The sequence below is a fragment of the Acanthaster planci genome, linkage group LG01 (genome assembly GCF_054643075.1).
Source record: "Acanthaster planci isolate LZ-2023a linkage group LG01, COTS_SCS, whole genome shotgun sequence".
NCBI classification, from domain to species: Eukaryota; Metazoa; Echinodermata; class Asteroidea; order Valvatida; family Acanthasteridae; genus Acanthaster; species Acanthaster planci.
This window is the reverse complement of record NC_141777.1, coordinates 28736771-28744042: the sequence shown is the minus strand read 5'-3', so window position 1 is coordinate 28744042 and position 7272 is coordinate 28736771.

Sequence of the window (7272 nt, the reverse complement as noted above, 5' to 3'; positions counted from 1 at the left end):
ACGCGCCGCTACCTCGAGGCCAGACCGGTCGCGATACAGAGCAAAAATGTAAAATATTGAACGAAAACGTATAAGACGAAGCGCCATCTATCAACCAGTTCGAGGACGTCCTGCCCGGCGCGCGCGCGCCATGCCCGACACGGAAAGAGCTCCATATACAGACAACACTTGATGCCTCTGTGAACAAACCTATGAGACTTGTCTGAAAAAAAAATGGTTTCAAAGTAAATGCATCGGAATTTTCCTTAACAAATTTCACTTTTTGGGGCATGTATAAATCACTTTCTGACGGCTGTTGTAACATTTTAAGGGAAAATTAGTATTGTCCATAAATCTTATACTGGAACTTTTTTCCCCAGACACTCTTGATAATACAGTGGACAACACTACACTTCACTCGAGAGTTGGAAAATGTGAACGTCCGTGTACGAGGAGTAGTTGGCAACCTCCTTCAAAACCCTGCTTTCCATGAATTTGTTGCTACTAATGTTATACCATAGACGAATCTTATTCCTCCAAAACGGTCTTAACACTTCGAAACAATTGAGAAAGCTGCACGTCACTTCGGAACAATAATTGAAAAAGCTCCCTATCATGGTTAGGCGCGACTTCTTCGAACCGGTTAGTAGATAACACTTCGCCTTATATATTTTACGTTTTTGTTTTATATATTTTACATTTTGCTCCTCTATTTTGCATCTTAATTCGGTCTACATCACAACCGGTCTGGTGGGCGCCTAACTCCAAATGAAATCACTGACCACCACAGTAGTATACCACTCCATGCAGATATTGTGTCAGACGGGGTAAAACACGACTAATTAAAAAATTACAAAAGCCCAATCGTGCCACTGATACCAAATTTTCGGTGGGAAACTAATTCATTATTATGAAGTCACAATTCGTTATTAAATGAATTAGTAATTCGTTACTAGGAATAACTAGTTCGTTGTTTCAGATTGCTAACCCACGGTACGCCCCTAATTCATTACGAATTACTAAGTAGGCTACGGCCGCACACATTAGGAATTACGTCTGCAATGTGCCCAGGGACTGTCCAATGTCAGTGGCTGCAGCAGAATTACGCACAATCCGATAACTTAGCCGCAACCGTAATAACGAATTAGTAATTAAAAATAAGAATGGATTATTCGAAATAACGAATAACTTTCCCACTATTCAGCTTTCGTAAGCCCTACTACTAATTACCAAGTGCTCAGAGATTCTGGTTAAAGGGAAGTTTCCATTTTCTCCACTGGAGAGACTTTCGCTTTCAACTGAATATCTAGTTGAGAAAATTCTGCTAGTAAATTGCAGTGCCCTTGGGACCCTGACGAGAAAAGAAGCTTTAGACCTGAGGAAATAAGGTAGCCCTCTGGTCACTCACAGTCCTTCGGGGTACACAGACGTTCACAGATGACCTCATCGCCGGTCTATATTTGTGCACTGGTGCATCGTTAGCCCATTAATTAATTTAATAGACCTATAAACAAATCAAAAATTTTATTTTGCAACGAAAAACCCTAATCCCAGTGCCCGCGCACCTGGTTTTCAAATAGCTTTCATTTGTAAAGAACATGAAAACAAGTCCTCACACAGTCGAAAGATGAAAGTTACAAAAAGAAATTCAATTTTTGCGCCAAAGGACCATTTTATAAATTGCTTTAGGTGTACAATAATTATACTAAAACGTATACAATTGAAAAAAGGAAAATATCAGCCGTGTCCTATTCTGGTTATAAGAAATAAGTTAATTGCTAATGAAATTCCTTTTTGTAAAACTAATGCCTACCTTGTTCCGACCAACATGAAGCGACCAACATTTTCCCCAACAAAATGCCTAGGATTAGTGCAACCCACTCTCGTGGAACTCCCATCACCGTCTTTTATGAAACACGCACCAAGGAGTTGTAAAGAATGATAAAACCACTTCGATTTTTGATAGGATTTGAGCAAGTTTTCTGTAATTTAAAACCCGCTGTTAGAAGCTAAGCCCCGGACAGGTGTGATCGGCTCCTTCATGCATTAATTTTCCAAGTACTCATCCTATACCAATTTAGTCTTTTATATATAACAGCGCAGAGTGAGCTAAATGATTAAAAATAACCGTATGTAAAAACAGTAACGCCAAAGGTACACAAAGATTGATATAAAGCGGAAGTATCATATTGCAGGTCTTTTCGTCATTGCAAGTTCGAGGATATCATCTTTCTTTTTTGGGCCGGATGTTGCTTAAACCACGGAGATATTGAACTCTGTGTCGACAAATGCCGTTTCTCGGGAGTAGGGTGGGGACCATAACATGGCATACCTGAAAGATGTGGTAAGATCAAGTTAGCGCTTAAAAGTGGCGGGTACATGTATTTTTCGGCGCTAACTCGATTATGTGCATGCCGTTTGTAATGGTTGGCTGATGGTTAAACGCTACATTGTTTCTTTGGAATCAGGAAATACCGGAAGGCAGATGAACTTGCTATTTAAAGATTAAAGGTTTCTTACAACATAATGTAAAAATTAGAATCTCTCATCAAGGTGAGGAAAAGTTATCATTTTCTGTACGAAATGCTTGTGAAATATAACACCGAGGTGCTTTGGCTGTTACTGGTGACAGTTTTATTTCCTAAAATTCAGACGTCCATTGCGTGTAGCATTGTGGATAAGTTAATATGTCAGTGTAAGGATGAGATCAACTTTGTTTCACACATCTGCCCGACCAAACTTAAAGTTTTACATCACAGAGTTAACTGCCCATTCCATGGGATTCTAATTCTGTCCAAAAGTGAACGATATATTCAAACATGATACAGTCCAACCTGGTTAATGAGAGGTCCTTCGCACTTGGCAATTATCTTGTTATAACAGGAACCTTGTATTTAATATCAGGAATGAAAACAATGAAAAACACAGGACTGGGACCTGAAATGTTCTTTGTTATAAGCAGAATCTTGTCTTAACAGTGCTCTTATTAACGAGGTTCGGCAGTGTTTGTATTTGCCTTCTAAACCTGGTAACCTTTTTCACATTTCTATACCCTCTGCCCTGGCGAGCATGTGACATTGAAACGGTAAAGTCAACTTCGCCAGAGTTTTTACAGTGGTATTCCCGTTGTTTGTGGAAAGTGGCAGCTTACATGTGTATACTGGCTGCAGTGGCATGTGAAAGCTGTTGGGTTAAAACCAAAACCCTTTGCGCGGTTTTTTGTTTGAGGTTGACATCACAGATTACGTCATACAGTGATCTACGTCATACAGTGATTTGTTTTATAGTGCGTTGGACAAAATTCTGGAAAACCTCAAAACTAACCCGCTGTATATAATTAAGCAATATAGTACACAATCATTTTTTCAAGCGTTCATTATAACTCCACAGGCTTAGGATTGTGCAATGCTGAACAGTATTTCCCATAACCAGGGGCGTAGCCACGGGGGGCTGGGTGGCCCCTAAAATTGCTAGTGCCCCCCCGTGCCCCCCCACTAAAAAAACGGATGAATGAATATTGAACAAGCCTAAACAAGAGCTTGCCCCCCCAAAAAAAAACACACCACTGAAAACTGGTGCTCCCCCCATAAGATGCTGGTGCTCACCTTGTTCCCCCCATTAGTAAAATCCTAGCCACGCCACTGCCCATAACATGCAAAACGTGCCTATGGTTACAACAAAGAAGCCATCACAGGAATGGGAAATAAAGCCTCTAGCCCCCCCCCCCGAACCGTTCCTGAGCCATCCTCTCTATTTTATGATTGATGTAGTATGTTGCCCAATTCGTTGTATTGATTATTCATTAGGAGGGACTTACCAATATTTTGGGAACCCTGACATCTCAATAGAAAGGCTGTTCGTTGTTCTTAGAGGGTGAGGATACAATATTTTTCAAGCCCTTTGTGCAGATCCCTCACCGAGGGATTCCACGTCTTTTCCACACAATTTTCGTGTGTTTTTGGTCATTTTGAAGTGTTTGGCTATACATTTGATTACGTTTCAATGATTTGAGAAGAAAATAAATTTATATTGTCGTCCTCTCTTTGTATTTAAAACACCAAAAAAGACGTTGATAAACACAAAATAAAACAACTGTATCTGAAAGTATATCTTTGTGATTGCTCATCATGTACTATAACTCAAATTTTGTAAATCAGGATGTTGAAGGATGCAATTTTTGTACTTGGAGATGTTAATTTTGATATATTGTGTTACTTTCTTTATTACCGTATATAAACATAGCACACTCACTGTTGTTGAAAGAGTTTTGCAAAGATTTCAGAGAACTCTAGGGCTAGAGCACGTATGTTTCAGAGGGAAATTATTAACTGCGCATGTCCCGTTTTTAGGGTATTTGCATGCGTAATGAGGGCCATGGGAATTCGTGCCAGGCAAACTGCTGCTTCGTCTCATGAAATTTGTCTTATTTTCACTTTTTGGAAATAAAAGTTCCTGCCCAAATATTCCCTAACGTGTTTTGTGAAAATAAAATTGAGAAATAGATCCAGATTGGTGAAAACTAGTGATCTTTGTGAAAAGCTCTTTTCGTATGCGTTACTTTGCTTACGTTTTGATGCGATATTTGAAGGCTCGAAACAAAGAATTCGAAGTTTTCCTGAAGTTTTCATAAGTGGGCTGTGGTGGAGAAGGTGTGAAGGTTTTTCTATATTTGCTGACGGTTTTGCGCTAGGTTTTTTTCTCTTCCCAACCGGACGCGTTTGCACATCGACCTAACTCACTACCGATTCCGTTCATCCAACATAATCTTACTGCCTTGCGAGCGTAGGGAATAAAAGACGAACAGTACAGTAAGTTAACATGAAGTTTATTATTGAAACCGAGGTCTATCTGTCATTATAAAATTGGCAGGAAAATGTTGAAATTCACAGTATATATCCCCAGTTTACAGGTACAGTACTATACAAACATGAACCACATGAACACCTCTATATGTACACCGCGGTACGCGTGCAACAAGCCGCTGTGTACGTACACGGTACGTGGCTTGATCGGTTTTGCGCATGTAAAACCCGTTGGGCCTAGGGCCTATAGATCGCTCTGTGCAGAAGTATCAAATATAACTCATGAAAGTCGAACAAAAAATGTAGCTACATCGAACTGATTGTATTGTGTAGTTGAGATTCTGGCCTGTGTCTCACCCCCTTGGGAAAACTTCTAAAATTGAGAAATTTAGTGGAAAAAGACCAAGTGATCGATTGAAAATAGAAATAATCTTAGCAACCACTTTGAGTCTCAATTTCATATTTATGTAGCATTTCTGCAGTAGATTCTGCAGTGTTTTATTCGGTTTAAGCCTTCTAGATCACATATAAAGAGTTTCAATGTGATAGTTTTGTAAACTTTTTGCAAACGAAGTCTTCATAACGAGAAGGCTCAACAGAGGATTGGTAAAATGCTGGTTCACGAGGGTCTCGTCGAGAACCGGGTTACCGCTGCGCACGGTCGAAGTCGTTAATTTCAACACGTTGAATGGGGTGAAACAAACGTGAGAGAGGTATATATATATATATATTTTTTTTTGGGGGGGGGCCTACGTCTGAAGGTTGAAAGCCCCCTAAAAAACATAAACTGTGTAGGGGTTTTATTGGCGTGTTTGGTTAAGGACAAAAGAAAGAGATTTAATGGTTCCAACAATAGCAACAAAAACAGTAATCTCCGCAGGCCCGCCTTATAATTCGATCCTATAGTTAAGGAACTCGATCGTTGGAAGGTAAAAAGAATACTTTCACTTTTGTAACACTTCGTTAGCAGGATTTGAAAGAATAGGAAAATTTTTAGGGATATTACGACCCACTACTGCCAACACGCAGTGCATTACTTTCGATAGTTAAGGAAACTTTCACTCTCTCCACAGGTAAAAACGGGGAATGTACAAAGAGTGACGACAACCATTTTGTTTTGATTCGGTTTCCTTTATTGATGCAATTACAAATTAACAACAACACATCAAGGCTATTGTACATATGCTAAAAATCTTTACGTCAGGTGTCGGGTTCTAATACGACACAACCTCGTTTACATCGGACCATGTTGGGCTATACTTGTTTCAATTCCGATGGGTTAGCCTACTGTGATTTTTTAAAATCAGGTATTCGGGGATTTTATTAAATCTTGTTCGTTAACACAGCTAAAAGAGATAAGGACTAACTAGGCCTATTGTGATATAACCACTCACTACAATGACTCAAATTCTACACCATGTGATTAGCTTTAATTGGGTGTAAAGTCATATTGAAATTGTTGAATTGCGGAACACTATTAGTGTTAACGTTTATTAATACTTTATGAAAATACTTTTATAATAGCAAACCACATTACGAATTATAAACCAACCAGTCCGATACGTTCTTCATCAAATATACTGCTTCATTAAAAATAAGGTGGCAGTGATGTCTTTGAAGGTTTAAACAAAACTAGCCATATTTGGTTCATCAAGAAAAGTTTCATTCTGATTTCATAACAACGTCACTCACGAGCGGCGTCACCTTAAGACATTACCAACAACACTTCAACCATATACTTCATTGAAATATTCTCTGGCCACGCTGACTCCAATAGCCCCTGTTTGGTTTCGATTTAACTTCAATTTTTCTTTCATTTTTAAAAGGTTGGCTTTCCCCTTTTCAGTGTGTGGTTTGATTGTGGGCCTCGGCCATTTTGTTTGTTTGTTTGTTTTGTTCCATTTACTTTGGGTAGTGGTAAAGACAGTTGCAACTATTTACGTGGTTGAAATTAAGATTCCAAGACCAAAGAAATCACACTTCTTCACCGTCCTGTACATGTCTAAGCACGGCAAACTATACATGAGAACGAAGGTATATAAGATGTAATCATAGACTGAATCTAATAAGGCTCAATTCCGAATAATTACGATGCCAGCTTCTGGAATGAAAAAAAAAGAACCGTGTAATATTTCGAAACTATTTCATTTAAGTCGAGCTACGCATAAATGTACATTACGTTATACAAGCTATACACTTTGCGGTTATTGCTGGGGAATCCCCACTTTCGGAACGTATAATACTATGTACTTCAGTCTGAATGAATTTGTGTGACAGGAATGACTCCAGTTTGACTTACATCACAATAGGCAAAACTAATCCCTATTTTCTCTTTCACTTTTAAATTATTGAAACATTTTCTTTAAAACAATTTCTGCAATATCTTTCATAATTAAATTTTGGGGTATGGCCTTATTTGTCAACTCCAGCGTTTTACTTAATCGGTCGCCATTTCGTTAATAATCCGAAATATTAAAAGCATCGCCCTCTG